The sequence below is a fragment of the Hypanus sabinus genome, chromosome 1 (assembly GCF_030144855.1).
Source record: "Hypanus sabinus isolate sHypSab1 chromosome 1, sHypSab1.hap1, whole genome shotgun sequence".
In the NCBI taxonomy this organism is placed as follows: Eukaryota; Metazoa; Chordata; class Chondrichthyes; order Myliobatiformes; family Dasyatidae; genus Hypanus; species Hypanus sabinus.
Window position 1 is genome coordinate 31,466,638 of NC_082706.1, and position 8,751 is coordinate 31,475,388.

At 41.3% G+C, this 8,751-nt stretch overlaps 1 long non-coding RNA gene across 1 annotated transcript; it reads left to right on the forward strand.

The window, feature by feature from the left end:
* Positions 1-280: 280 nt before the first annotated feature.
* On the forward strand, positions 281-7,578 carry LOC132392798 (uncharacterized). Its single transcript, XR_009511658.1, has 3 exons — positions 281-538; positions 5,813-6,001; positions 7,446-7,578. It is a non-coding gene; the product is annotated as an uncharacterized LOC132392798 (long non-coding RNA).
* Positions 7,579-8,751: the final 1,173 nt, after the last annotated feature.

Sequence of the window (8,751 nt, forward strand, 5' to 3'; positions counted from 1 at the left end):
ACCTCCGTTTTCTCCAGATGAAATTTAGCATTTCCTTCAATTATGAATGCTGGTAACAAACCACAGTAGTATTAGCAGTACCTGTCACCAATAGAAATCAAGGATATTTTCATCTCACATTATAGTTGTTATGAATATCTCAAAATATTGCTCAAGGCACGTTCATCTCTGCTTGTGATTTAATGTGTTAAAAAGAAGCACATTCATTACTAAATTGCAAACCTGATTATTAATATTTTGATAACTGTATAATTGATTTATTTTGTAATCCTATTAATTTTGTTTTATATATTTAAATAGATTATTCCAAGGAGGGATCCAAAGGCTTCACCAGACTAAAAAAGAACCATGGCATTTGTGAAGGTTAAGTTCCCCAGCATGAGGGATAAATGTCATCAGCCAATTAACCCCACCCCCCAAACTCACATGTTTAGGATGTGGATGAAACCAGAAATCAGAGGAAACCTGTGGCAGGAAAACTCCACACAGATAGCACACAAGATCAAGACTGCTTCACTGTGCTGCCCTAAATTACAAGGTGATTGATTTAATTTAACTGAATTTAAATTCCCCAGCCACCAGAATGGAATGAATTCACGAGTAACTCATGCATAACTAAAGTAAAAGTCAAGTTCATTGTCATTTGAACAAGTACACATGTGCACAGATACAATGAAAAATGTACTTGAAACAGCGTCATATAAATAGTATTCACCAGGGAGAAAAATCAAATGCAAATTATACACTATTTTTTCAATGAAGAGTACAACTAAAACAAAAAAGGAGAATACAGGACACTTAAGTGTAAAGTGTTCTAGCTTTACTGAACTCCAGTGATCAGGGCTGTGTGAGAATGGTTGAAGGGAATTAGCTGTTTTTGAAATCAGTGGTGTTGGCCTTTGGGCTCTCTTAGCTCCTACCCAATGGGAGCTGTGAGAAGATGACATTGATCAAATGGGGGCGATCTTTGATGACGTATGTTACCTTCTTCAGCCAGCGCTTCACATAGATACTATTGATGGTGGAGGGTGGGGTGGGGAATGTGCCTGTGACGCATTGGGCTGAGTCTACTGCTCTCTGCAGCTCTGCAGCTATGTGCATAGAAGTAACTGCACATTCGAATCACTGTACCAGACCGTGGAGCAACCACTCAAGATACTTTCAACAGTTTCTCTGTAGAAGTTACTATGGTCACTATATAGTCTTTGGATGACCAATACACCTCAGCTGCAGTCTGTGCCGTTTATGATATGCATTGCCTTCAGTAACCTGGGCTACTGTGATGGCATACCCTCAATTGCTGACCTCTAACTCCAAGGACTTTGGAGGCTTGAGCAGGGTAACACTACCACCGAAGGTTTCATTCCAAATCACACATCATTGGATTGGAAGCGTATCACCATTCTTTCATAATCATAGGGGCTATATCCCAGATCTGCTTGCCTCGAGGCACTGCAGGTGTACCTTCACCATAAGATCTACAGAAGTTTAAGAAGGTGGTTCAACAACAATCTTGCCTAGGCAAACAGAGGTGAGAACATGCTGGCATTTCCAGCAACATCAAGGGCAGAGTACAAATCAATAATAAGGATGAAGGCTTCATTCCTTAAATAGAGATGTCTTCCTGGTCCCAGTCACCTCTTACCAAAGTAACTGTGAAATGCCAAATTGAGAATATTAGATAGAAATGTCCCCAAATGTGAACACAATGAATATACAAGAGAAATATGAAGGCACAAGAGTCTGCAGAGGCTGGAATCTGGAGCAACAACCCCGACACTGGAGGAACTCAGTGGCTGCATCAGTGGAGGGAAACAGGCATTTAGTGTTTCAGGTCGAAACCCTATATTTGCATCAGTGCCCATGTCCCTCTACAGGCTGAGCCTGACCCAAGGAGCTCCCCCATCATCCTTTTTGTTGCTGGCGGAAGAGGAGCTTGCCTTTCGCATCTGAAAGACCCTTGCAGCCACTTACATGCCCTCAAAGTATTGTAATGTTTCAGAGCCCCAGGCCAAAGCAGAAAGCCACAGAGCAAATTTTGCAGGGAATATTCCGACTGTAACCCACTTTGGTGAGGCATCATGCACCTGCTCTAACGAAATACAGTGGAGTTTGTGAAAAACATGGTACCCCATTTTTGGTATAATCCTCCCATTCTTTCTAGATGAAAAGTAAGATAGAGATGTCTACACAGACCAGCTCATTGACCATAATGTCTTTGGTTCCTGAGGTCCAGTATCAGTGAGCAAACCATCCTATCAGCGATTAGCTTCACAAAGTTGGAAATACATCCAAACCAATATTCACCCCTCCAGTGGCCACTTTCACATAATACGCTCATGAGATGTGGTTCATTGTGTATATACAAAATGCAGAGAAAAACCAACATTTTTTTATTAACATTATTAACTTTATTAACTTATGGACCTTTACAGTTTATGACAATTATAACTGAACGAGGAATTAACATTGGAGAGATTTACCAAACTGTCATAGTTGATTGATGGGAAATAGGGCAGAATATATTTATATTTGTATGGGTCTCTCCACTTGAAATACCAACGTGCGAAGTAGAAGTACTTTTATTTAATTTGTCTGTATTTTGACTCTGTATCCAAGAAACCTGCTCCCTAGTCACCAGTCATCCACAATAATGATTTCTTTTCTCTTTAAAGAGAGAGATCATTGGGATATAAGGAGAAACAGATGAGACTGCATTGAAGCTCTGTGGTGAACTATGTATTGCAGGAGAGTCCATTAGCTGCTGTATGTCTTGTATAAGGACTATTATGAGAGTTCCTCTGCACACTGCATAAAGAGTCCAATAAAATCTCTTTTTCACAACCACAGGACAGCCTTTAGGTTCTTCGAATGACCTGGAAACCCCCAACCACATTGGACTATATATCTTTTCTCTCTCTCTCTCTCTCTCTCTCTGTAAATGTGATGCTTAGTTTGTTTTGCTTTATGTATAATTTATGTTAATTTACTATTACATTAATTTACATTTGCCTTGTCTGTAATGTTCTGTTCTGTTGATGCAAAGCTGCAAAAGGCTAATTTTCATGACATTTATGGATACGTCTATGGCAATAAATTTGAACTTGAATTTGAACCAAAGCAATTCACTTCTTGGAACACAGCTTCTGCTGTGACGAATTAGCCAATTCTTGTACAATGAAACTCCGATAATTCTGTACTCCTGGGCCTCAGTGGTGCCGGACCAGCACATTATTCAGGATGTTGCTCCATTTTCAACCCAAATGAACCTTTTGTCCGTGCTACACAGTAGTATAATAATTTTTCAATTAAACACAATGAGGGAGCGGAGTGAATATAAACATATCAGTCACCGTACACAATGCAGACAGGGTATGGTATCAGGTGGCACCCTAGTGGTTAGGACAATCACTTTACTGTGCCAGAGATGAATAATCAGGGTTCAATCTGTAAGGAGTTTGCATGTTCTTCCTGTGAACACATGGGATTCCTCAGAGTGCTCTGGTTTCCTTTTACATTCCAAAGATAAGACCATAAGACATAGGAGCAGGTTAGGTCATTAAGCCCATCAAGTCTGTTCCACCATTTCATCATAGCTGATCCCAGATTCCATTCAACCCCATACACCTGCCCTCTCATGGACGTGGCGTCTCCACCGCAGTCTGTGGCAGAGCATTCTTCAGATTCACCACTCTTTAGCTAAAAAATTCCCCCTTACCTCTGTTCTAAAAGGTCACTCCTCAGTTTTGAGGCTATGCCCTCTAGTTCTGGATACCCCCACCACAGGAAACATCCTCTCTACATCAACCTTATCTACTCCTTTCAACATTCGATAGGTTTCAATGAGATCCCCATGCATTCTTTTAAATTCCAGTGAGTACAGGCCCAAAGTTGCCAAACACCCTTCATACATTAACCCCTTTATTCCTGGAATCATCCTCGTGAACCTCCTCTGGATTCTCTCTAACGACAATATCTTTTCTGAGATAAGGGGCTCAAAACTGTTGATAGTAATCCAAATGTGGCCTGACTAGTGTCTTATAAAGCTTCAGCTCCTTCTTTTTATATTCCATTCCCATTGAAATAATTGCCAACATTGCATTTGCCTTCCTTACCACAGACTAAAGCTGTGAATTAATTTTCTGAGAGTCTTGCACGAGGACTCCTAAGTCCTCTGCACCTCTGATGTTTAAATTTTCTCCCCATTAGATAATAGTCCACACTATTGTTCTTTTTTACCAAAACATATTATCATACATTCCCCAACACTGTTCTATCTGCCACATTTTTGCCCATTCTTCCAATTTGTCTAAGTCCTGCTGCAATTGCATTGCTTCCTCAGCATTGCCTACCCCTCCACCTGTCTTTGTATCATCCACAAACCTTGTCACAAAGGCATCATTTCCACTAGCTAAATCATTGATTAACAATCTGAAAAGTAGTGGTCCCAATACTGACCCCAGGGAAACACCACTAGTCACTGGCAGCCAAGCAGAAAAGGACACATTTATTCCCAGTTGCTGCCTCCTTCTTGTCAGCAATTCCTCTATACTATCCTGGTATATTTCCTGGAACACCATAGGATTTCATCTTGTTAAGCAGCCTCATGTGAGTCACTTTATCAACTGCCCTCTGAAAATCTAAGTATATGACATCCACAACCTCTCCCTTGTCCACCCTGCTTGTTTCTTCCTTGAAGAACTCTAACAGATTTGTCAGGCAAGATTTCCCTTTACAGGGAGCATGCTGACTTTGACTTATTTTATCATTAGTCTCAAGTACCCCGAAAACTCGTCCTTAATAATGGACTCCAACATTTTCTCAACCACTGAGATTAGGTTAACTGGCCTAAAATCTCCTCTCTCTTGTATTCCTCCCTTCATAAAGACTGGAATGATCTTCCAATTTTCCTGTCATCCAGAACCATGTCAGAATCAAATGATTCTTAAAAGATCATGACCATCCATAATCTCTTCAGCAACCCTTTTCAGTACTCTAGGATGTAGTCCATTTGGTCAGGTGACTTATCTTCCTTAAGACCTTTGAGTCTGCCTAGCACTTTTTCCTTTGTAATAGCAATGGCACTCACTCCTGCTCCCTAACACTCATATACCTCTGGCATATAGCTAGTGTCTCCTACAGTAAAGACTGAAGCAAAATACTTATTAAGCTCATCTGCCATTTCTTTATTCCCCATTACTACCTCACCAGCATCATTTTCCAATCGTCCACTATCAACTCTCACCTTTCTTTTATTCTGTATATAACTGAAAAAAAACTTTTAGTATCCTGCTTTATATTATCAGCTAGTTTGGCCTCATATTTCATCTTTTCCCTTCTTATAGCTTTTTATGTTGCCCTTTGTTGGATTTTAAAAGCTTCCCAATCATCCAACCTCCCACTCACTTTTGTTACTTATATGACCTTTCCTTGGCATTTTTGAAGTCCTTAACTTCCCTTGTCAGCCTCAGTTGGCTAGTCCCGCCATTTGAGAACTTCATCTTCTGTGGGACAGACCTGTCCTGTGCCTTGTGGACTATTCCCAGAAACTTCAGCCACCTCTGTTCTGCCAAGGCCCCCTCCAGTATCCCCCGCCAATCAGCCTGGGTAAGTTCCTCTCTCGTGTTCATTCAGGGCTAGTAAGTCATGGAGGTGCCATGTTGGAGCCGGAATAGTAGTGACACTTGTGTGCTGCCCCCAGCGACAAGCCTCACTAATTTGATTTGTTAAAATGATGCATTGCACTGCCTGTTTCGATGCTTTGATGCACATGTGACAAATAAAGCTAAACTTTAATTTAATCTCTTTTTAGGTCCAAGCTGAATATTCTGGACCCTAATCCTGGATTCACCTCTGGATATGCAGCTCACTTGCATTCCAGTGTCTCAGTAGTGGTTTGGATGTGGAGGCTTCAATGAACCAGATGACTAACCATCAGGACCTTTCAACCATCAGAGTATTATGGAGCATCTACATCTCAAAGATAGTGCTGCAGCTGCAAGTACGTTTGTAGATAAGCTGTATTTTTTTTAAGCCTGGCTATTGGAGATAGCTTCTCTGCACTTAACCAAAGTAGTCTGCATTATGTGAGGGTGGAGTGAAGCGCACGATCTGGCAGGAGGTCAACAACAGCCCCTTTGCAAGACTAGGAGACAATCAGCAAAGTGATCCAGAAATGTGTGGTGGAAATAAACAGTCATCCCAGGTTTAATAAAACAGAAGTGAAGGATGGGAAATGTGCTCCCTCTCTTTCAGATGGGCTGCAGTTTAGGAAACGTTTGGTAACACATCGGGAGAGAAGAAGTTAATGGATAGAATTTGGAAGAGCAGGATTAATGATTACTTGCAACGGCGGGGTCGAATCAAAGATGGACAGTATGGCTTTGTCTGAGCAATCTGATTGAACTTTTTGAAGAGATGCCAAAGTGAGAACAGGTTAGTGTGTGTGGTTTACATGGACTTCAGAAAGGTATTACATGGATGATTCACATAGGCTTGGCAACAGAACAGAGAGAGACTGGAGTTGTGACATAATTTGGTACAGTGGTTCAGAAGGTGTAAGGTGTGATAATTCTCCATTAGTCAGGATTAATTTATTTCAAAAGCCACAAGATAATGCTGCAGCTCTATTTAACCCTGCTTACACTTGGAATATTGGGTTTGTTGCTGGTCACCTTATTATAGAAAAGATGTGGAAGCTTTAGAGAGGGTGCAGAGGAGACTTACTAGGCTGCTGCCAGGATTAGAGGACAATTCTTAAGAAGGAAGGCTGAACAAGTTAGCACTTTTCTCTTTGGAACAAAGGAGGATTAGAAGTGACTTAATAGATAAGAGGCAGCAAAAGAGTGAACAGCCAGCACTTTTCCCCCCTAGGGTGACGATGGCTAAAATGAGAAGACAAACTTTTAAGGTGATTGGAGGAAAGTATGGGGCAGATGTCAGAGGCAGGTTTTCTACACAGAGTGGAATGTGCATAGAATGCACAGTTGGGTGGTGGTAGAGGCTGATATGAGGGGTGATTGATAAGCTTGTGGCCTAAGGTAGAAGGAGTCAATTTTAGAAAACCTAGCACATTTATTTTTCAACGTAGTCCCTTCTTACGTGTACACACTTAGTCTGGTGGTCATGGAGCGTAAGGATCCCTTCTTTGCAGAAATGGTCCACAGCGGAGGTGATTGATAAGCTCGTAACCTAAGGTAGAACCTAAGGTAGAGTTATTAAAACTTTCTGCATTATCACTCAAAGAGTTAAACTGTAAGTACATGTAACGAGAGTGTCTTGGACCTCCAGGTGGTCCACAGCAGGGATGATTTATACGTTCTTAGCCTAAGGTAGAAGAAGATGAGCTATACAGCTCTCATTAGGTGCATGTGCAGTTCAACTCTTCCAGTGAAAACGCAGAAAGTTTTAAGTTTTAAGTTTTAACTCATCTCTTTCTACCCTAGGCTATGAACTTATCAATCACCCCATGCTGTGGGCCACTTCTGGAGGTACAAGACACCGACTTCCACAAAGAAGGGATCTGTATGCTCCATGACCACTGGACTAAGTGTGTAAATGTAGGAAAAATAAATGTGCTGGGTTTTCTAAAATTGACTCCTCCTACCTTAGGCCATGAACTTATCAATCACCCCTCGTACATTGGTGACATTTAAGTGACCCTTAGATAGGCAAATGGATGGTTATGTGGGAGGGAAGGTTTAGATTGATCTTAGAGTATGTTAAAAGCTCACCACAATATCATGGGCCAATGGCCATGTACTGCAGTTCCATGTTCTGTGTTCTACATTCTGTGCTCTGTGCTCAATTCCAATCACTCCTACAGAGCCTCAGAACACTTTGGCTTATTGGTTGATGTAATCATCAAGCTTATTACAGAAAAATAGTTGATATAATCATCACAGCACATAGTCATACAAGGCACACAATAGGATCACAAATTCAATGGCAGTTAGCAAAGACAAATTGTCTGTAAGACCATAAGACACGGGAGCTGTGGTAGGTCGCTTGGCCCATTCAGTCTGCTCCATCAACACAAATAACTCCCAAGTGTGGAAGAGGGAGAAAGGGAATTGTTCTGCTCACAAACTGAGATTGCTGTCTCTTCCTGATGTTATAAATCTTTTGCTGTTTGCTGGTTCTTACAAGCCATTCCTTGCATTCAAGTGAGGCATGAAAATCAATGAGATTTGCTTTGACTTTTTGATGGAAATCAATAAAGAGCCACCATCTCAGGAACATTAACATAGAACAAACGACAGAAACCTAGTTGTGGACTCAGGAGACTGCAGATACTGGCATCTGGAGCAATAGTCTACTTAATGAGCTCAGTGGCTCAAGCAGCATCTGTGAGAAGAAAGGTATTATCAACATTTCAAGGCGAAGCCCTGCAACATAAAAACTAAATGTCTTTCTATTTTAGTGTAACATGCAGTAGGATTTCACTGTTGTGTAACATGCTGAAAGGTTTCACTGATGATGTAATGGTTTCTCTGTAGCAGCAATGTTTGGGCTATGACTATAGATAGTGGGGTTAGGAAAGCTGTTGTTCTTTCTTGTGAGCTGGTAGAGAGATTTTCGCAGTGTTTTGCCGAGGAGAGATGAGGAGAGAAGACGAGAATGGAGAGAGTTGGTAGACTGCCAAATGGAGTGGACTTGGAGCGAGGGTCCGAAGGACAGAGACGATCAGAGGAGGTCGATGGTGAACGATCAACTTATCAGTGAGCTCCAACATTGTGCAACAGACAGTTT